The sequence below is a fragment of the Mauremys mutica genome, chromosome 15 (assembly GCF_020497125.1).
Source record: "Mauremys mutica isolate MM-2020 ecotype Southern chromosome 15, ASM2049712v1, whole genome shotgun sequence".
NCBI classification, from domain to species: domain Eukaryota; kingdom Metazoa; phylum Chordata; order Testudines; family Geoemydidae; genus Mauremys; species Mauremys mutica.
In genome coordinates, this window is record NC_059086.1 from 6,313,434 (window position 1) to 6,336,344 (window position 22,911).

The following is a 22,911-nucleotide window of genomic DNA, read 5'->3' on the forward strand; positions in this document are numbered from 1 at the left end:
CCAGGCAGTATTTTCCCCAGGAACTGAATTGGGGGGAGGATCGAATTTACAGGGGGGTGAGGGCCAGCGGGTGAGACCGTGAGGGTGAAGGTGAGTTGAATGGCACCACAGTAAAAACTGAAAAAAAATGTTTCACGACCATTTTATTAGATTTAACTCATGTTTTAAAATCCTCACACAAATGAAAGTTGGCTAGGGTTGTGAGTTCAATCCTTGAGGGGGCCATTTGGGGATTTAGTCGGGGCTTGGTCCTGCTTTGAGCAGGGGGTTGGACTAGATGATCTCTTGCGGTCCCTTCCAACCCTAATGTTCTATGATTCTACTCAAGCTTTCTATGGAGCACTACGTCTACATCCTTCTTGGTTTCTTGTGATAATGTCTCGAAAGCAGTGCGGTCATCTTTGGTGGCTTCTTGTGTAACCCAGTACTTCCATTCCGCCAATTGATATGCTCATGAGCTCGTCCCCATGATCAGGCAGAAGGCGATGTCTTTCAGAGCACAAAAAAATCTATTCAATGAGGAAAAAGAGCTCTCAGCTCTAGCTGTCGTGACTGGGAGTAGCAAGAGATGAATTCCTGCTTCTTTCATCCCGGGAAATGTAGCGCAAAGATTGGGTCAAGCCACTAGTGCTGATAAAGAAGAAGTTGAAGTCAAATCTTCATTCATTAGGCGAATGATATTTCACTCTGTGTTCAAATTCTCTATTCTCTCCTGATCACATGGCAGCCCCATTGCTGGCAGCGCCTCACTCCGCTCAACTGTGGATATTTTATAAGACAGGGATGTGTAAAAGCTAGTTAGAGGTTACGTGGAATCCAAAAGTCGCTGTTGTAGATTTGTAAGAATCAAGTGTGACCAGGAAGGAGGGTGGATTTGACCTGGGAATGTTGCAGGGGAGTTACATTGGGGATGGGGGACTTCCCTTGAAGGAAGCTACCTGAGCTGTAACCTGAGCCAGGAGGGGGGTTGGGAGAAGTGACACCTTCTGGTCGGGAGACTGAACAAAGGAGAGGAGGAGCTGGGGGGAGGGGGAAGAGAGCGGCTGGAGGAGGTTTTGTTTTCAGTCTTGAGCTGGGGGTGGGTGCAACGCAGGGAACCTCAAGCTGGGGTCTAAGCTCCCTAAATCCCCCAGAAGGACTTGGTTGAAGGGTTCTGGTTGTACCTACACGCTCCGTGTTCCTGTCATCTAATAAACCTTCTGTTTTACTGGCTGGCTGAGAGTCACAGTGAATCTCAGGAAGAGGGGTGCAGGGCCCTGACTTCCCCACACTCCATGACATCAAGTCTCTGCACTTTTTCAGCTGGCTTAACAAACACTTCTTGTCCTCGTCACTAAAGGAGTCAATATAAGTACCTTCCTTAGTCAACTTCTGGACTGAAGTCTTTGCTTCTTCCAGTACATTTTCAGTGGATAATGCTCTGATTGATCCAAGCAGGGCTGGCTTTAGGGTGATTCCCCCAATTCCTGGGAATCGGGCCCTGCCCCGCAGCATCCGGAAGAGGGGCCCCACACCCTCGGCCGAAGTGCCACCAGAAACAGCGGCAACCGATTGAGCTGCCACCGAATTGCCGCCGCTGTTTTCGGTGGCATTTCGGCAGCAGCTCTTCCGAACCGGGCCCTGCACATCCTAAAGCCGGCCCTGGATCCAAGGGTAGCTTCTATTGTTGGACAAAGTTCTATTCCTGTTTTAGCAGATGCCTGGATGGCATTGTTTAATGACTCAAGTTGTTTTAACCGTAGACTTACAAGAGAAAGAATGGCGATAGTCTTCTCTGAACGTAGTAGCAAAAGTAATCCACCAGCCTCACTACGGAGATCCGTCTCATCTCGGTAGATACTTTCTAAAGCCAGTAATAACAGTTGGCAATAATTTTAAGACAACAGCCATGGATCACTCATGAGAAAGCCAGCGGGTTTTCTCAGGCTGGATTAATTTGAACTTCAAACCCAGAGCATCTTCTATTTCTTCCAGTTCTTTTGGACTTCTGTTGGGGAAAAAAAAAAGAGGCTAATGAAGACATTAAATTATTGGCTTTTTAAATGTATTTTGAAGATTCTGCAGCTCGTACTAGTGCTTGTGGAGTAGATCATAGAATCATAGGACTGGAAGGGACCTTGAGAGGTCATCTAGTCCAGTCCCCTGCACTCATGGCAGGACTAAGTATTATCTAGACCAAACCTGACAAGTGCTTGTCTAACCTGCTCTTAAAAATCCCCAATGATGGAGATTCCACAACCTCCCTAGGCAATTTATTCCAGTGCTTAACCACCCTGACAGTGAGGAAGTTTTTCCTAATGTCCAACCTAAACCTCCCTTACTGCAATTTAAGCCCAGTGCTTCTTGTCCTATCCTTAGAGGTTAAGAACAATTCTTCTCCCTTCTCCTTGTAACAACCCAACCCAATTATTTCATTTTTTCCTTGTATGCCATGTATTCTAGACCTTTAATCATTTTTGTTGCTCTCCTCTGGACTCTCTCCAATTTGTTCACATCTTTCCTGAATTGTGGTGCCCAGATCTGGACACAATCCTCCAGTTGAAGCCATGTCAGAGTAGAGTAGAACAGCAGAATTACTTCTCGTGTCTTGCTTACAACACTCCTGCTAATACATTTGATTTAGTTGGAGATTGGTCCTGCTTTGAGCAGGGGGTTGGACTAGATACCTCCTGAGGTCCCTTCCAACCCTGATATTCTATGATCCCAGAATGATATTTGCTATTTTTGCCACAGCGTTACACTGTTGATTCATATTTAGCTTGTGATCCACTATGACCCCCAGGTCCCTTCTGCAGTGCTCCTTCCTAGGCAGTCATTTCCCATTTGGTACATGTGCAACTGATTGTTCCTTCCTGAGCGTAGTACTTTGCATTTGTCCTTACTGGATTTTATCCTATTTACGTCAGACCATTTCTCCAGTTTGTCCAGATCATTTTGAATGTGGATCCTATCCTCCAAAGCACTTGCAATTCCTCCCAGCTTGGTGTTGTCCTCAAACTTTATAAGTGTGTTCTCTATGCCACTATCTAAATCATTGATGAAGATACTGAACAGAACTGGACCCAGAACCGATCCCTGTGGGACCCCACTCATTATGCCCTTCCGTCATGACTATGAACCACCGATAACTACTCTCTGGGAATGGTTTTCCAAACAGTTATGCACCCACCTTATAGTAGCTCCATCTAGGTGATATTTCCCTAGTTTGTTTGTGAGGCAGTCATGCGAGACAGTATTAAGAGCCTTACTAAAGTCAAGTTATACCACATCTACCACTTCCCCCCTATCCACAAGACTTGTTATTCTGTCAAAGGAAGCTATTAGCAGGCTCAAATTCTCGGACGTAAAAAACACTTCACTGACCATGGAAACCACCCCCATGAAATCTAGCTATTGGAGGGAAGAGGGATGGGCAGAGCTGAGGGCGCCCCAGCTGGGGGCTCCTACCATTCACTGGGCTCCAGCTGCTCATCTGCTGGCCTGGGGAGGGATGGGACCTTCCTCTCCCCCTGCATGGCCACTCTCAGGGGGAGATCAGACCCCTCTCTGGGTACCTCCTACGGCTGCAGGAAGCTCTGCAGCTTTTCAGAATCCAGCTCTGAAGGCAGCACAGACACGGAGCTTCCTGCAGGCAGGGGAGGTACCCGGAGTTGGGTCTGATCTCCCCCCGAGAACCATGCAGGAAGGTCCTGTCCCCCCCACCCCCAGCCTAGCTGGGACTAGCAGCTAGGAGCCCCGGCAGTACAGAGGAGATCAAACCCACCTCTGGGAACCTCCCCTGACTGCAGGAAATCCTGAAGGCAGTGCAGAAGTGAGGGTGGCAATCCCACGACCCCCCTATAACAGCTTTGTGACCCCCGTGGCCCTCTTTCAGGTCGGGACCTGCACAGTTACAGCACTATGAAATTTCAGATGTAAATGTCTGAAAATGTGAAACTGACCAATTAAAAAACCTTTTGGGCATGAAATTGATCAGATTGGACCGTGAACTTGGTAGGGCCCTAGCTATTACGTTGCTTTGATATGCTTTGTTCTTGACAAATCCATGCTGACTGTTACTCATCACCTTATCATCTTCTAGGTGTTTGCAAATTGATCGCTTTAATATTTGCTCCATTCTCTTTCCGGGTACTGAAGTTAAGCTGGCCTCTGCAGTGTGTATAGCAGAGATGAGGGTTACACTTTTCTCTGAGCAAAGCTTCTACTCTACCATGTCTTCCAGAGAAGTTTGTAGCTCCATCAAATGCACATGCAGCCTTCTCTCTGGGGTCCCATTGACAAGCATTTAACTCTTCTAAGATGTGGGTTAGGTAATAATTGGAGATTAGTATATCTCCTAGAACTGGAAGGGACCTTGAAAGGTCATCAAGTCCAGCCCCCTGCCTTCACTAGCAGGACCAATTTTTGCCCCAGATCCCTAAGTGGCCCCCTCAAGGATTGAACTCACAATCCTGGGTTTAGCAGGCCAATGCTCAAACCACTGAGCTATCCCTCCCCACCATCTGTTATCACAGATGCAGCCAGTGTGTCTTCTATGGGTTACCTAGGGAGGTGGTGGAATCTCCTTCCTTAGAGGTTTTTAAGGTCAGGCTTGACAAAGCCCTGGCTGGGATGATTTAGTTGGGGGTTGGTCCTGCTTTGAGCAGGGGGTTGGACTAGATACCTCCTGAGGTCTCTTCCAACCCTGAGATTCTATGATTCTATAACCTGAACATCTAGAAATGCATCTATTGGCCTACCACTGATATCAAAATAACATATGACTTAATACTTGATACCCATCACGGCTGGTGCAACCCATTAGGCAACCTTAGTTCAGTGCCTAAATGTGGATTTCTGTTCCTGGCTTTGGTGGCAGAGGGATCCAATACAGCCACCCTCCCTCTGTCTCCTCTTCCCATTCCCCAGCGGGCGGGAGGGAGTGGTGGCTCAGTGAGAAGTTACTAATTTACCTGCAGGTGAAGGTTATTTTTAACCAGTCACTTTACACACCTACGCTCTGATCCTGAGCTGGTCTAGAGCGGTGGAGCTCCAGTGACGTCAGTAGAGCTCTGAGAGTTTACACCAGCTGGGATCTGCCCCATTGACTCCAATGGAGCTACGGCCCATTGACACCAACTGGGGATCTGGTCATTGACTGCAATGGAGCTACGGCCCATTGACACCAGCTGGGATCTGCCCCATTGACTTCAATGGAGCTACAGTCCATTGACACCAACTAGGGATCTGGTCATTGACTGCAGTGGAGCTACGGCCCATTGACACCAGCTGGGATCTGCCCCATTGACTCCAATGGAGCTACGACCCATTGACCCCAGCTGGGGATCAGGCAGAGCCCCCTAGCGGAGACGCAGTGTCCGCTGATAGACAGAGGAGTTCTGCTGTGTGGGAACACCACCCTCCTGAACCATGTTAGCTGTGCCGGCAGAAGCCCTCTTCCACCCACACAGCTGTGTCAGAGCTATGCCAGCTAGGGGCTGGAGCGGTTTCATACCCCTCACCAATATACGCTGGGATATGTTTTCAGCATAGACCAGGTGTTAGCAGTAACTCCACAGGAGTTCCACTGGCTCCCCCATTGAATGGGGCGCGACCACTGGCAGCTGTGGAGTTGCACTGATATAAGGAAGAGGACGAAGTATCAGGCGCTAAAGGTTTTATTTCTTCTCTGCATGTCGCCTGCTTTCCAGTGAGGGACCATCCCGCTCCCAAGTGATGGAGACATCACAGCACCCCTCACTGGACACGTGGATACAGCAGAAGAAATGGTCCTTCAGCCCATAGGACGGTTGTACCCGGTGCGTGTCCTCCTGGGCTCTCTGGGCACTGTTACTGACCGCCCTGCCCAGTCGTGGCTCCGTACCCCGGCCTGGATGCTCCCGACTGAAAAGAGCTCCGAGAAGAGTTACAAGAACGATGCCTCGTACGCCACAGAGAGCAAAGCCCTAGAGTTGTTCAGGTGACCCAAGGGGAGGTTGCGAGGGGATTTGGTCAGGGTCTGTAAGTCCTGGGACTCCATCCTGCCACGGCCTCTGAGGCGGGAAAGATAAATGATTGACCAGCAGCAGCAGCTGGGATATGAGGCGGCAGGCCAGGCTGTCAGAGAGGGCTACCCGGGATCAGCTGCAAACGGCCAGAAACTCCCTGTGGGCTGAGGTGAGACTGCTGGGCATGGGTTTCCCTTCTCCCTCGCTCCCCCAGCTACAGAGAGCCCAGCCTCCCCGGGGCCCTGCTGCCAAGCCCCAGAGGAAAATGCCACGAGGCCTCGAGGATGGTGGGAGATCAGCTAAAAGCCTGAGAAAGAAAACTCTCTACAGGGCCAGCCTCTGCCCAGTGCCTGCTATGGGGGTAGGGTGACCAGATAGCTCAGTGGTTTGAATACTAGTCTGTTAAATCTAGGGTTGTGAGTTTAGTCCTTGGGGCTGTTAAGGCAAAAATCTGTCTGGGGATTGGTCCTGCTTTGAGCAGGGGGTTGGACTAGATGACTTCTTGAGGTCCCTGATATTCCTGTTTTTAAAAGAACAGTCCCATTTTTTGGGACTTTTTCTTATATAGGCTTCTATTATTCTCCCCCCCCCATCCCGTTTTTTCAGTTGCTATCTGGTGACCCTAAATGGGGGGAGATCTCTGAGAATAGAGGCCCCTTCAATCCGGCGGACAAGGGCAGAGCGGGATCCAGCGGCTGGAGCCAAAGCTGGCCGGATTCAGACTGGTAACAGGGGAAAGCTTATTGCGGCGATGGAAACAAAGCATCGGTACAACTGCTCCGTGGCCAGAGGCGAGTCTCCATCCCTTGGAGTCTGTCTAAGAGACACGTCCGGCTCAACCCACCGCGACAGGCTGTAGGCACCACTGGCCGACCGGGCTTCCCTGGTGGTCTCGGACTCTCTGAAAGCACCACGGCCTCTGGAGGTGAAGGTGGGTTCTGCATGGAGGGGCTGGTTTGGTTTCACACACCTTCGCTGACTCCTAGGGCAGGAGGAAAGGAGGGGAAGGAAGCCAGCCGAGGGTGTGAAATCCTGGGCCGCTCACACTTGAGAAGGATTCAGCAGCACCCGTTAGGCACCCGAAATCCACGGCCAGATTTTCTGGAGAGCTGAGCCCTGTTCAAAGCCTGCCCAAATGTGGAGTTGCTTTCGGCCAAACTGTGAACCCCTTAGGCAGGGCGGGGGGTCACTCACAGACACCCATGAGCCCCATGCTACAGAGCAGGACCCAAGACCCAGGGCCCAAATCAACGGGACACCTCAGAGATGGGCCTGAGTGAGGTGTGAGGGTCAGCCAGAGAGTCCCAGGCTGGGTGAGGCCTCAAACCCAGGTCCCCTTAATTCTAGTCCAGCCTTAACCACCAGGCCACCCCGCCCTGTCGGCATCGCTGCGTGGCCTGTGTTAAGAGCTGAACCGCGCTGGGTCAATGCTTAAAACGCTACGGTGCTCCGAGACGTGGCAGCCTGGCTGGTGGGAGAATTCTCCTGTCGGCGAAGCACTGTCTATACCAGGGGTTAGGCCAGCTTAACTCCGTCTCTGAAGGGTGGGGAGTTTTCACACACCCCCACACCCCGAGAGACGTAGTCATGCCGATGTGAGCTCCCAGCGTAGATCGGCCTGAGGCTTCTCCTGTGGTGACAACTCCCGAGGAGCCAGGTCCTGCCCTGGAGCAGATCCCGGCCTGGTGGGGAGAGCCCTGGAGCCTGGGGAACGTGCAGCAATTAGTCTCATTAAAGGGGGCCACTTGACAGCACTTAGCGCTGGTCTGTTGTATCTTCATCCCCTTTGAGGTGGAAGGGAGCGGCGTGCATTGCAAAGCCTTTGTGAGGCTGGTGAGTATCTTCATCTAGCGAGGGAAACTGAGGCAATGAGCAGGGAGGGGACCTGTCCTAGGTGAGCATTTCCCAGCTTACCCTTCCCTTCTCGTCCCATTAAGCCATTAGAGCTGTAGGAGCCAGGTGAGCATAAAAAAAATTAATAGAATCTGTGACCTTCAAGAAAAGCTGTTGGGGGCCGGATTTCTGGAACCTCTTTCTCAAATGACCCCACATTTTGATGACTAATTCTACCCCAGACCTCCAGGAGGCATAACAAGCCAAGCCAAGCCGCATAAGCAGGTGCGTTTCAGAGCACGCTGAAAAAAAAAATCAACCTTTAAACAGAAAAGACTTCTCAATATAAACGCTAGCCGAGCGAGTTCGCCACTCAAATATTGCCTGAAAGGGGGTAGCTACAAGTCTGTGCAAGTGGCAACCGGCCCAGGTAATCCGCCATCTGTGCAGTCTCCCTCACACAGCCAATGAAGCTGTTGCATACAAATTAGCTGTCGAGCGAGCGAGGCTCGTGATTGGTGGAGCTACACGATATCTCGGCTTGCAAGGATTAGCTATTTTTCGGTAAATGTCTGTAAACACCTATTTCACGGTACACACGCAAACCGAGGGAGAGATATTTCCATCGATAACAGGCTAAATTTACAGATAGGCAGCGGAAGCAAAAGGCTGCTTGAGAATGTATTAGAGTCAAAATCGAGCGATTTAGACGTTTGAATTAGGCTTCTCGCAGACGGGCTGGCGAACGAACGAGCTCTCGAAGGAACTGGCAAGATGAAAACATCGCATCCCCGGGGGCATCCACTTTGCACGATGCGATCGCTCCATACCTGGTATTTCGGTACTCGTCCCCGAGGGGAACCCGTCCAATGCCTTCCAAAGGCAAGTGGGGGAACTTAACGTTCACAACTCCGGGAGACGCGAAAAGCCGTGGACCTACCGGGGACGCTGGTTGCATGGTCCATCCCAGTACAACAAGCAGCACACGCCACCCTGCCGGCGACCCTTGATTGCCTGCTTCAAACCCTTCATGTGTAACCATCTTCACCAAAGTTGGCGGAAACGCCCTAAAAGTGAGGGGCGCCGCCCCCACCCCGAGGCCCCAGCCCTGCACCGCCCATTGGCCCCCACCCTCCTGCTGCCCCTTCCCCCGAACCCCCACCCTCACATCGCCACTTCCCGCCCTCGTACCACCGCTTCCCCCGAGGCCCCGCCCCTTCTTCCCAAACTCCCGCCCTTGCACCGCCCCTTCCTAGGCCCCGCCCCCACGCACTCCTCTCCTCTCCGCCCCCTCCTCTCATCGCTTGCCCTTACTGCCAGTAAAAAAAAGGGGGGGGCATGGACCCCTCATTGCCCCTCCCTGTTCCGGCGCCCCCGATCTTCACCCCAGTTGCTCATTTCATTTCAAGTGAGCACCTCCAACGTGTTAATCAATCGGTCCCAATTTGTATGTAGCGTATACACTCTGCTGTTATATTCTCCCTTCCCCAGAAGAGCCCTGGGGGGCAGGAAAGTCTCTCTCGCCAGCAGAAGTCAGTCCAATAACAGATCCCACCCCCCTACCACCACCATCACTTTCAGTGAATAAAAAGCAAACCCAGCCAGGAGCTGTTGATTTAACGAGGTCTACTTGGTATATTCTGACGTGCGATGTTGACAACTTGTATTTTAATGGTTATAAAGCGTTAACTTTTTGAATCTCAGCGTCCACTGTCATTCAATAATTGTCTGCACCCTTCCCCCCCTCTCAATTTCCTCCAACCATTAATGTTTACATCAATAAAAATTAAAAAAAAAAAAGCTTAAAAAGAAACCTTGGTAGGGTCCATCGACATGAAAAGGAGATTCTGCCGAGCCTACAGCTGTCACGATGGGGTAGGGTGCACGGCACTGACATGGGTCCTGCTGCCGCCGGGCACCACACGGGTGTAATTCATAACTTTGAAATGGCCGAGAAGTTAAAAATTGGACGGCGACAGGCCACGACCCCCAGCGACGACTGACCCTGGTGACAGTGTCTCAGCCACGCTCGTAGCCATGGGCGGCAGGTATTGTAGGCCCGGGCAAGCTATGCGCCCCACTCCCCCTCCCGTGTTCTGCCCCGAGGCCGTCCCCCACCTACCCTGAGGCTAGAGGTCGGGGCTCACTCAACTGATTGCAACTGAGCTGGGCCCAGTGGCTCAACCTGGTGCTGGGGTGGCCAGTGGCTTGGCGGGCAGCACGGCTGGAGCAGGTAGGCCAGGGCACTCCAGCTGCGTGTGTGTGTGGGGGGAGGGTTGGGGTTCTGGTGGGCAGTTGGGGGGGTCCTCCGTCGTATGTGGCAGGGCCGGCAGGTTAGCCTCCTCGAAGGAGGGGTTCACCTGCCACCCATACTGGTAGCTGCCCTCATCGCTTCACCCCGACAGTGAAAGATCTGACCTCACCCCGCTCGTCTCTCTAATATCCTGGGACCCACGCGGCTACCCCAACCCTGCAAACAAAACTGACTCCACAGGCCTGCTGGCTTCAGAGTGAGACAAAACCAGGGCCAGGCCTGGAGCCATCTGTGCATTAACCCACCACGACGGCTTTGCTAGAGCCAGATCCTGGAAATAGGGGAGGGTTGGAGAGGTGTGAGGGGGTCCATTCGTCCCAATGAGAGCACCCCATGGGGAGGATGTAGCCTGGATGAACAGCTCTGAGAGGGGTGGACTGCTCCGTCCATCTCGGTGGGTGTTCCCCTCCCTCCACCCCCAGCGATCCCCCTCCCCATAATTGCCCTTCCCTTCACTGCAGCCACTAAGACCTCCTCCCCGCCCAGCACAAGTGGGCGTGTGTGACTTATGCTATTTCCAAACCCAGGTTGAGCACCCCCAGATTCCATCCCCCTAAAGCCGAACCCCACCCACCCATCGTAGTGACCTGCCACAGCGGGTGGATTTGAACTCTCAGCCGTGGTGCACTGAGCCAGTGGGTGCTGTGAGTCGTTCCTGGCCAGACCCCTCTGGGGTGCTCTGCCGACACATGGCACGGGAGGGTTAGGCCTGCACCTTTCCTGCGCAGTGGTCTCAGGTTTGCTCCCCCAGCGGGCTAGTGGGTGCCATGGGCTATGAAATGGGACGGCTGCCCCACTCCTGCAGAACAGGGGTTAAAAGCAGCCAAGCCAGGCTGACTGGGGAAGCAGCCACAGCTGGCCCTGATAAGAGGGCTGGGGCCAGGAGCTGAGGGAATCTCACTCTAGCCCTGGAGTGGGAAGGGCCTGGCTGCCTGAGGAAGGTACCTGAGGTAGAGCCCTGTTGGGGAAGGGCAGGAGGAGCTGAGGAGCTCCAGCCTGGTAACCCCCCAAGCTGCAGGCCTCGTTGAAGGCCTACAAAGGTACTGGGGCTACAGAGGTGCGGCCTGGGAAGAGGCAGAGGCAGCTGCCCAACCCCCTTGCCAGTGATGAGTGGCCATGACGGGCTGCAGCCTGCCCCAGGGAGCGGGGGCTAGATGACGACTGGCAGTAGCCACTGAGGCAAGGGGGGTATAGAGGGTTGGGGGTTCCCCTGGGAGGGGAGACCCAGAGTAAGGGGGTACTGCTGGGGGCAGAACCCCGGGTTAAAGGGCATCGGGGTCTGGGTGGGACCTGGGGCCTGAGGCAGGTGAAACACCAGCCAGCAGAGGGCGCTCTGGAGCTGGAGTTGAGCTAATTCCCAAGACGACCAGCAGGAGGCGCCGCTCCCGTGAGGCTTTGCTTTGGTACAGGCTAGCTGGGGTAAATGTCCCACATTTGGGGCATGGTCAGAACCATCGTTTGATCACTAGGTCTGCACAAAAACCATTGGTGGGATCTGTCAGTGTTAAGAAATGCTGGGGGTGGGGGTGGGGAGTAAGCTATGTCTTGGGAACCCCTTAGTTAAATGACTCCAGATCTGGATTGCTAACCCTACCATGCCCCCCACTGGTGGGGCACTTTGAAGGGGCAGGACTGCGGCTCAGCCCCTGGACGCAGCTTACGGGCCTTGGCCATCCGAGCCCTCTCGGAAAGGAGATGGGCTGGCACATTTCTCCTTAATCTTCGGCTTCTCAAAGGGCTAGGACTCCGGGCAGCTCAGCCTCGCGGGTCACTAGATATGGGGGCTCAGGGGTGTAGCCTTCTGCAGCCCACCCAAAGCCATCTGAGTAACCAGGCAGGGCTCAGAGTCAGCCCCGAAGGAGGAAGGAATTCTTCACCCTAACTCTAGCAGCCCTGGTGCTCCACCATCATTTGGTTTTCCGTGGACGTCTTATGATCCAGCCCCTTCCAGTCATGCATTAAGCGAGGCAGGGAACGTCGGTGACATGTTTGTTCTCTCCCCAGAGGGAGAAGTGTGTGCCGAGGGTGTCTGGCTTTGGGGGAGCAGGGGAGGGGTTGTTGCGTTGGGTTGTGCTGTTCACTGCTGTGCATTTACGTTCGAGAAGGCACCGCCTAAAATACCTCATCCCCTCTGCTGTGCCCCAGCCCGCAGGGACCCCCGACCTGGAGACACGACTGCCTCCCCCCTGCTATATCCTAGCCCCTCCCCCCCCCCAGCACTGACGCATGACTCAATCTATTTAGCTTACCAAAGAGACGGTTAAGGGGTGATTTGATCCCTGGCTATAAGTTTCTACATGGGGAACAAATATTTAATAATGGGCTCTTCAATCTAGCTGAGAAGGGTCTAACACGATCCAATGGCTGAAACAAATCCAGTGGCTGGACAAATTCAGAGTGAAAATAAGGTGTAAATTACCCGCCTCACTGTTCAAATTTAACAACTTCTTAAGGGCTGTGGTGACACTATTTCACTAGGAGGGTGGTGACCCACTGGAATGGGTTCCCTAGGGAGGTGGTGGAATCTCCTTCCTTAGTGGTTTTTAAGGCCCAGCTTGACAAAGCCCTGGCTGGGATGATTTAGTTGGGGGTTGATCCTGCTTTGAGCAGAGGGTTGGACTAGAGGATCTTCTGAGGGCTCTTCCAACCCTAATCTTCTATGATTCTATTTTTCTATGGATTCTTCGTCAGTGGCAAGTTTAAAATCAAGAGGGGATTTTTTATTTTGTAAAGATCAGCACCGTTTTAACCAGGAATTCAGAGAAGCCCCATGTCATCCCGGAGAGGTCAGACTAGATGGTCCCCTCCGCCCTTGGAATCTATGTCACCATCCCCTCCGCTGCCTTATAGCATCTGGAGACCTTCCCGCCCTGAGCTGCGGCTGCATCAATTCTCTTGCCAAAGGTGGCGAGCTGAGGGTCCGGGGAGGGAGCCGAGGCGCCGGGCTCCATTCAGGTATTGATCGGCCCCAGCCTTGGCGATCCGCCAGTGACCGTCGCAGCTGCAGGAAGTTTTAATAAGTAACAGGGCCGGCCGGGTTCCCTGCACCCACCACGGGAGACGCCCTCCCACCCCCCAGGGTAAGTCGGCATTCTCCCTTCCCCCCCGCAGCCCCTCGTGGGTCAAGGCTGGGCGGAGAAGATGTGCCAAGCACATCACCTGTGTCAGGGCGGAGGCTTGCGCCACCTGGGACTGACGTCAGGAGGGCTGAGTCATGCTATGCAGCCTGCTGGTATCGGCATCTTCCTGGTCTCTGGAGCGCAGCCTTGCACAGGACCAGATACTGGATTCAGGAGCACACGAGCTAAGGAGCTAGCTAGTCCGCTGGCCTCATCGCCTCCTGCAGTCTCACCCAGATGACCTATCCTGCTTCACTTCCTGTCCTAAACTCTTGTGCCCACAGCTGCGACGTCCCACCCCAGAGGCAGCTGCAGTTCAGTGCTGGGTGAAGAGATCTCTCCGTGGAAGACTAGGGATCTAGCAGCATTATGATAAGGCAGGGAAACAACTCGTTCTGGGCACTGCACTTTCAGACAGATGGGGACACAGTGGAGAGCGTCCAGAGGAGACCAACCAAACTGAGGAGAGATTTAGAAAACCAGACCCGTGAGGAAAGAGGGGCCTGTTTAGGCTAGAGAAGAGAAGGCTGAGGGGGACCATGACACATACGGAAGAGGTTGGTATCAAGAGACCAGTGATCCATTATTCCCCATGTCCATGGAGGTAGAACCAGAAGGAGTCGGCTCAGTTTGCAGCGAGGGAAACTCAGGTGGAATATTAGGAAAACTTTCTATCTCTAAGGACAGGTAAGCACCAGACCAGGTCACCAGGGAGGCTGGGTAGCCCCATCAAAGGCGTTTTTAAGAACAGTTGAGACAGTCTGTTACAATCAGGGTCCAGACACCCGAAGGGGAGAACAGAAGGTCTGAACCGCCAACACGAGCCTTTGAACCAACCAACCGCAGACAGTAGCATTGAGCTACACAGGTGAGGTCTTCAATGCAAGCGTGTCACGTTCTGAACCCGCTGGGCACTGGGAGACTGGGGTGGTAGGAATTCAGGTCCATGGAAAACTGTGCTCAGAACTTGTAGGACAACTTCACCAGAGGGAGGGGGCTCCTCCCAAGCTGGCTCCGAGCAACCATCCATCATCTCCCCCCGGCCCAGGAAAAGACAATGATGGACCATTAGGTTGATGGGAAGACACTGAGACATCTCCAGATTTCCTCACTCTAAATCACCATGAGTCACCATGCCTGGAGAGGGAAGGAAGAAAGGAAAGAACCTTTTCAAACCAGCCTTGGGACTGAGGGGTTTGTTAGCCAGAAACTGCGGGAGAGTCTCTGGCCGGAAGGGTGGATCTCAGGGAACGGGCAGCTTGCACCAGAAAGGGGAAGGGGTGTATTCCAGAGGTGCCACACCTGGGTTTATTGTCAGTGTAGCTGCTCTGTGTTTCCCTTTGTTGTATCTGTGGCCCTGTTTGGTTTTACCCCGAAGTGAGCTGGTATGGGGGGGGCTGGTTTCACAGCTTCGGGGGGATGAACCAGAGGGAAACAGCCTGAGTGCCTGGTAATTCAGAACTTGGGGCGGGGGGATTTGGGGAGACTCGGGACCGGACCCTGCAAAGAGTAACTAGGCTGGCAGGAGCCAGGGGGAGACCTTGAGCTTGTGGTGTCTGGGGATCGAACCCCAGCTGCAGAGCAGCAAGGCCCCCAAGGTTACAGGGCAGGTGGTGATAGCCCCTTACCGGTCTGGGGGATCCCCACACGGGATATACTCAACCCTGCCACAGCGCAGCCACACGGCCTAAATGCCCTGAGCCATGGGTCCCCGCCTGAGGACACTCATCCAACTGCCCATGTCCGCGTCTGTCTCATAGACTAGTAGACTCATGGCTACACTTGCAGATGTGCAGCGCTGGGAGTTACAGCTGTGTTCATACAGCTGTGTAGGGAAAGCGCTAGTGTGTGGCCGCACTGACAGCTACCAGCGCTGCAGTGTGGCCACATTTGCAGCGCTGTTGGGAGTGGTGCATTATGGGCAGCAATCCCAGCATTCAAGTGGCAGCAACGTGCTTTTCAAAAGAGGAGGGTGGGGTGGAGTGTGACAGGGAGCGGGGGAGAGAGAGAGAGAGTGGATTTTTGGAGCCGACACTGTGTGTCAGCTCCCTGCCTTGCAAATTCTGTGTCAGCTCCCTGCCTTGCAAAATCTGACCATTTCCTTGACCCCTCATTCACTCTTAAATGCAGATAGACTGCAGACCAGATAAGCAGTTGCTCCGATGGACTCCCTTCTCCCCCCGCGCTGTGCTGTTTCTCTCCTCAAGCAAACACTAGGCTGTAGACATTCATCCCCCTGCCTGCCTCATTCACAGCAAACAGGAGCTGTGTTTGTTTTTTAGATAAGCAGCTCCCGGAGCCCCGAGTTCAAAACAAAACAAAGAGAGGCATCACAACAAAACAAAGAGAGTAATTTAGTTAAAAGCATTATGGGAAAATTCCGGAGGTCAGTTACAGCGTAGTAAGATTAATCACTGTTTACACTGGCACTCCAGCGCTGCATCACCAGTGCTGCAATAGTTATACACCCGAGGCAGAGCAGGAGTACAGCCAGCGCTGCAGCCAGGGAGATGCAGCGCTGTATGTGCCTTGCAAGTGTGGACGGTGACTAAGTTGCAGCACTGTAAACCTCCACCAGCGCTGCAACTCTCCAGTGTAGCCAAGCCCTTATAGACTCTAAGGTCAGAAGGGACCATTATGATCATCTAGTCTGACCTTCTGCACGACGCAGGCCACAGAATCCTACCCATCCACTTCTATAACAAACCCCTAACCAGCTTGCATCAGGAGGGGTCTTCTCAGCCGTCCCCCCAGCCCCGGAATAGGCAAAGGTCTAGCGTGCTCTCGGCACACCAGTACACGCGGGCACCGGGGCTACTGGTGTCTCTGGGCATCCTTAGCACCGCATTGCTGGACTTTCAAACGTCTGTAGGGCTTCCTACCCAGAACCTTCCCTCGGCGTCACTCACCGCCCGGGGGGCCTCCATGCGGCCGGTCAGACGCCGCCTTCCGAGAGCGGCTGGCACCGCGTCCCCCCTCACTCTCCAGGTGCTACCTCTCCGTGACTCCGCCCCCGGGCCAGGGCACTGGGACGTCCCACTGGATCTGCTGCCCCCACGCCGTTCGGCTTCCTCTCCAAGGCCAGGGCCTGCACCACTTCCCCAGAGGCTGATGGAGGAACCTGGGCCTGGCCACTGCTCCGGGTCCCAGCCCAGGGGCCCTGTGTCGAGCCGCCACAGTCTGCTTGCTCCCAGAGCCTGCTGCTATTTCCCAGGACTCCTGTCTCTATCTTCCACCCCCACACCTGTGTTTCCCGGCCAAGCTCCCTCGTCCCAGGCAGGGACTGCAGACTAGCTCCCCAAACAAACCTCCCTTTCCCCAGGGAATCACTGCAGGCTGCTTCCCGGCAGCCCCCTTCTGCCTGCAGCTTCCTCCTTTATACAGGGTCAGCCTGGTCCTTCCCAGCCGACCTTTGTCTTCCATTGGGCTTTATTCGGCCCTGGCTCTCCTCCAGATGCAACGTACAAGGTTCATCGGCCCAACTGAACCTGCTCTGCCCTGCAGCGGGGCAGACGCCCCACCACATCCGGCTTTTCTAACGTTGGGTTTTGTTCAGTGCACCAACGTCGCTATTAAATATCCTCAGCCTCCATTCAGCTGTCAGCACCTCATCGCTGTGCATAAGGGGCAGAGTTAAGGGGATCGCTCCCATCGGCATTTCCTGACTTTGGGACCATACTGCCAGGTTAACAAGGGGTAGGTTGGACAGAACATGGCACTCCAAAGCCACTGTGGAGTCTTTGGGGATGAGAAGCAAGAAACGCGACCGGATCCTTCTCGTTCACAGCTGCCACTACCTTACATCACTTTTAGGACATCCCAGCGGAATTCGAACTCTGAACTGCCTGCTCCATCAGCCCAGCCTCTTGAGCTAAAGGAGAATCCCTGTTTGCATCCGGCAATATAGGGCCTATGACACATGTGGTGGAGGGTTCTGATTCCATCCAGTGGAGGGACACGTTTGCACATGCACATGCTCCTACCCAGATACCAGTTCGTCGCTGTAGTGTGTAGGAACGGCGCGGTCTCCCTTTAAATCCCCGGTGGTACAGTCACCCCTGCTTTGCACAGATTCTCTCTGCAGCGTCTCGTTAAGGCTGCTCCAGGACCGCACCCATCACCTTGTTTTTGTTGAGCAATGAGCCCCTGCCCCACCCTTCCCTGTTCCCTCACTCAGCTCTGGTGCTGGGCCGGAGACCAGGGTCTGACCCCCTGGACGTTCCCTGCCTGCTGCCGGTGCTCTGAGCCTGGAGCTGCCATGGGGGATGGGAGCCGTCTGGCAATGACGTGAGATGCTCCGGCCCGCTGGCAAATCTGAGCCTTCCCCACTGCCTGCCCCCCTCCCCCCCAACCACCACAACCTGAAGCCGTTCGCTGGGAGGGGGAAGCAGAAAGAGGCCAGCGGCGCAGGGCAGCTCCCCCCGGCCATCCTGGGAGCAATGGGGATGGGACAGTTACACTGCTCCTCTCCCCTCCCCTGCAGCACCCAGAGGAGGATGAAAAGTCCCTCCCCCAGCCTGGAAGGGGAGAGGGGACCCCTTTGGAGCCCCCACAGGCTTGGGAGGGGGGGGATGAAGAGGCCCGGGAGGAGCAGAGGTGAGGCTGGGGGAGGGAGCTGATGGGGACAGAATGAATTGCTGGGCAGGAGACAGGCAGTTGTGGGGTGAGCGCGTTGGTCCCACTGAGTGTCACCCACACCCAGGGGTGGGCAGGGGGAGACCAGCAGCTGAGGCAGCCCCAAACCCACCCAAAACCCTCATGATCTTTAGGGGGGCCAACGCACAATTTTTTTCTCTCTCTCGAGGCCGGCGGTTCCGAGCTCTGCCGGCCTGCTCCAGCTCTTTGCAGTGACTTCTGGGGCGCAGCCGGAGGGACGGGGCGCCTGATTGGGGGGGCTCTGAGATACTACAGAGAATTCTTTCCCAGCTGCCTGGCTCCGGGGCCTTGCCCACGTGCTCAGGGTCTAACTGATCAGCATAGTTAGGGTTGGGAAGGAATCTTCCCCTGGGTCAGATCGGTAGAGACCCTGGGGGGGGGGGGTTGCCTTCCTCTGCAGCGTGGGGCACGGGGTCATTTGCAGGTTTAAACTAGCGTCAGTGGTGGATTCTCTGTAACTTGAAGTCTTTCAATCAAGATTTGAGCATTCAGGAACTCGGCGGGAGGCTGGGCTCTGTTGTAGAAGTGGCTGGATGAGGGTCTGTGGCCTGCAACGGGCGGTATCCCACAACCCACCGCCCAGATGGCTGGGCACGGGGCGAGGAAGCCTGGGATGCCATGTGGCCATGCGGCTTCGACCGCGGCCCGCAGCGGGGCGCCATGGGCACGGCTGAACGCACAGGCCTTGCAGAAAGCAGCTCCCTGGAGGCTCCGCGGAGAGCCGCGGTTTGCCGCCCGGGAGCGGGCGGGGAGGCCGTGGCAGGCACCGGCGCGAGTCACAAGGCGACACGCTCCATTTGCGAGGTGGGCCGGGAGCACGGCGCCCATAGGGAGCCGCTGATGGCAGGGAACAGGCGAGTAAACACATTAGCGAAATGGCTCCGCGCGAGCGGCGGGCGTTTAAAGAAAATGACAAAATTGGCGCCGCTCTCGGTTCTATTCCGAGCTCTGGGAGGGGAACTGTCATTACAAAGATGCTTCCAAAACTCGGAGCCGTGGGGGGGGCTCCCGCTCCCTCTGAGCCTCCCCACCCGAACTTCTGGGGCTCATGGCGCCGGAAGGCAGCTGGACCCAGCCGGTGGGCGGCTGCTAAGCTCCGCGTCGGCCCCTGGCGTCGCACACAGTCCCGGGCATAGACGGCTGGTGGCTCCCTATACTTCTTTCCCTGGGCACAGGCGGATTAGGGGTTTGTTGTGGGGCCCTGGGCCAGAGCCTGCAATCCCCCCCCCCACACACACACTCCTGCTGGGGAGTGGAGTCAGGGCGCGGGAGCTTCCCCCAGTCCACGGCAGGTGGGCCCGGCGGAGTGGGGAACAGGGGAGCCTATTTTTCCGGGGCCTCCCCCAAATAGCTGGGGCCCCTGGGCACGGGCCCTGCTGGCCCGGTGGCTAATCCGCCACTGTCCCTGGGCCTCCCCTCTCCTGCATGTTCGGCTGCTTTCCCGGGCAGCCGGGCGGGGAGCGGCAGGGAACCGCGTCTGGCTGGGAGGCCGCGGCGGCTAGTTCCCTGCCGGGGCTCGGCTGCCTGCTGGGGACAGGGGCCGAGCGAGCTGGATCCCCCCTTTCTCCCCCGGTGCGCTTGGCCCTGTCCCTGGCAGCCGAGCTCACTTTACACACAGCCCGGCTTTGCAAAGCGGCCACTGATCTGGGGGTGTCTCAGCTGCCGGGGAGCCCCAGGATCTCTCCAGTGTCGGCTCTTTGGGCACATTTTCATGGGGGGGGCGGTTGTTTTGGGAGGGGCGCGGAGGCTCCCAGGCTTCAAGTCCTGCTAAACGCCCAGTGTTGTTATTAGCAGGAGTTTGCAGAGCTCTGTCAGCGACAGCATCACTGCAGCAGCCCTGCTGTACGGCCCCCGCCCCTCCCCACGCGCCGTCCCCCCGCACTCGGTGGCCTCGGGAGAATGGCTGGCTCGTGCCGGGGTCTCCCCACGCTCATGGAGCCGAATGCCGCACGGGGCCGCCGGAGCAGGCGTGTTGTGTATTTGCTTGTCGTGGTAAGAGACTCTTGTGTTGCTAGGGCAACCGAGTTAGATTATTAGGGGATAGCCCAGCCAGTGTGGGCTGGCTGTTGGGTAGTTGGGTGTGTGGCGATAAATGGCGGCTTCGAGCTCTCTGTGTCCCCAGTGATTTCTTCCTAAAACTGTTGCCCCCAAGGATATAACAGGGGGCGGCTCTGGGGGCGGCCTGCTGCGGACACGCCCCCCCCTTGGCCACTCAAACGCCCGGGGGCAGCACGGACTGGAGCCAGCTGTCTGCCCCTCCAAAACGCTGGGTGACGCTGCGGGGTTCGAGGGGCTGTCACCCCCCCGCCTTGCACCCCTGCCTGCCGTTAACGCTCTGCGGCTCTGCCTCCCAGCTGGGACACCCAGAGCAGCCAGCACGTCTCCCGCTGGCTCCCACCGCCCCGTTGCTGTTTGCAGGGACCCCAAGGCCCCCCCATCCCGAGTCCCCCTCTCAGAGCAGCTTCCGGCCGTGCCCAGTCCTCGCCCAGACGCTCCCCGCAATGACTATGGTCGCTGCACCTTTCAAGCAGCTTGTCAGCTCGGCCGGTGTTAGCCAAGGCTTCGGTCAATCAGAGTGTGGGGCTGGCGTAGCGAAGAGGGTCAGAGAGAGGTTCTCGGGGATCAGGCTAGAAAGGGTGACAAACAAACCCAAGGAAACATCCGCTGCCGAGCCGAAGGCACCAAGAAAAGGGGGAGACGTCATTTGAATATTTTTTTTATTTGGCAAATGCTTTTCTAGCCTTTTTCTCTGCAAAGGCACCAATTCATATTTATGAACATTGTTAACTCTTTAATATGAACAAAATCTATAACAGTGAACAAAAAAGTTATGGCTTTTACCAAATTGCATCTCTTATTTACTTACATTTGCAGCTCGAAGCTCACCCCGGATGAGCTATTTCCCTTCGGCCTGCGGGTATCCGGGCAGCGTGTGGCTTTATTGTGAGGCTTGTTGGCTTTGAACCTGCGACTCTATTTTAAATAAAGGCCTCGGTTCTCTCAGGCGCTGCAGCCCCCACAGGTCTCCACAGAACGAAACTGCGTGCGACCGCACCAAAGGCCCAAAAATAACTCATTGAATTTGGTTACTGGTGGTGTTATCTGCATTTCAATTGCAAATTGAAGATATTTACATTAAAGGTTACAAGAAGCCCAGGGCTGGGCTGGAGCTTGGCAGGGGGCTGTGGGTTGGGAGTGAGGGGCACTGGCAGAGCTGTGGAGGAGCCCATAGCTGGGCTAGCAGGGGGTGCGGTTCAGGAGTGAGGGGCACCGGCAGAGCTGGGGGGAGCCCAGGGCTGGGCTAGCAGGGGGCTGCGGGTCGGGCGTGAGGGGCACAGGCAGAGTGGGGGGGAGCCCAGGACTGGGCTAGCAGGGGCAGTGGGTCAGGAGAGATGCAATATAGGGAGGATGCTAGGGGATTTTAGCATCTCTCGCTGTCTGTTCTCCTCCCCCATCCGCCTTCTGCTCCCTTTGGCCTTTCACTCCCCCGACAGGAGGCCAGGCTGGGCCCCAGGTTCTCCCCACTTGCCTTCTCCCCCTGCCCTCTCCCCTCGCCCTTTGGCGCTGCGCTCCGGGCCTGGCGGGTGTGTCTCAGGTCATGCAACTGCAACCCCAGCCCGGGGAGAACTGGCTGTCGCCTGAGGGAGCTGCCAGGGGCGCTGAGGGCGGGGGCAGGTGGGGAGGCAGGACGGGCAGGGGCCGTGTCTGGAGCTGCCAGGGCCAGCGTATAACCCCGTTTGGGTGTGGTGCCGGAGGCAGGCAGATGACACTTAGTGGGCAGACGGGGTTGTGGTGCAGCTGCCAGTAATGCCATGTGGCTGGACCACAGGAGAATTGTGGGAGCTTGGCTGTAAGTTCCCACAATTGCCTTTGCTCCATCCCATAAACTTCTCCTTTCCCCTTGTGACGAGCAGGAAGGGGGGCGGATTTGACCTGGGAATGTTGCAGGGGAGTTACATTGGGGATGGGGGATTTCCCTTGAAGGAAGCTACCTGAGCTGTAACCTGAGCCAGGAGGGGAGTTGGGAGAAGTGACACCTTCTGCTTGGGAGACTGAACAAAGGAGAGGAGGAGCTGGGGGGAGGGGGAAGAGAGTGGCTGGAGGAGGTTTTGTTTTCAGTCTTGGGCTGAGGGGGTGCAATGCAGGGAACCCCAAGCTGGGGTCTAAGCTCCCTGAACCCCCCAGAAGGACTTAGAATCATAGAATATCTGGGTTGGAAGGGACCTTAGGAGGTATCTAGTCCAACCCCCTGCTCAAAGCAGGACCAACCCCAACTAAATCATCCCAGCCAGGGCTTTGTCAAGCCTGACCTTAAAAACCTCTAAGGAAGGAGATTCCACCATCTCCCTAGGGAACCCATTCCAGTGCTTCACCACTCTCTGAGTGAAAAGTTTTTCCTAATATCCAACCTAAACCTAAACCTCTCCCACTGCAACTTGAGACCATTACTCCTTGTTCTGTCATCAGGTACCACTGAGAACAGTCTAGATCCATCCTCTTTGGAACCCCCTTTCAGGTACTTGAAAGCAGCTATCAAATCCCCCCTCATTCTTCTCTTCTGCAGACTAAACAATCCCAGTTCCCTCAGCCTCTCCTCATAAGTCATGTACTCCAGCCCCCTAATCATTTTTGTTGCCCTCCGCTGGACTCTTTCCAATTTTTCCACATCCTTCTTGTAGTGTGGGGCCCAAAACTGGACACAGTTCTCCAGATGAGGCCTCACCAATGTGGAATAGAGGAGAATGATCACGTCCCTCAATCTGCTGGCAATGCCCCTACTTATACAGCCCAAAATGCCATTAGCCTTCTTGGCAGCAAGGACACACTGCTGACTCATAGCCAGCTTCTCATCCACCGTAACCCCTAGGTCCTTTTCTGCAGAACTGCTGCCCAGCCATTCGGTCCCTAGTCTGTAGCAGTGAATGGGATTCTTCTGTCCTAAGTGCAGGACTCTGCACTTGTCCTCGTTGATCCTCATCAGGTTTCTTTTGGCCAGTCCTCT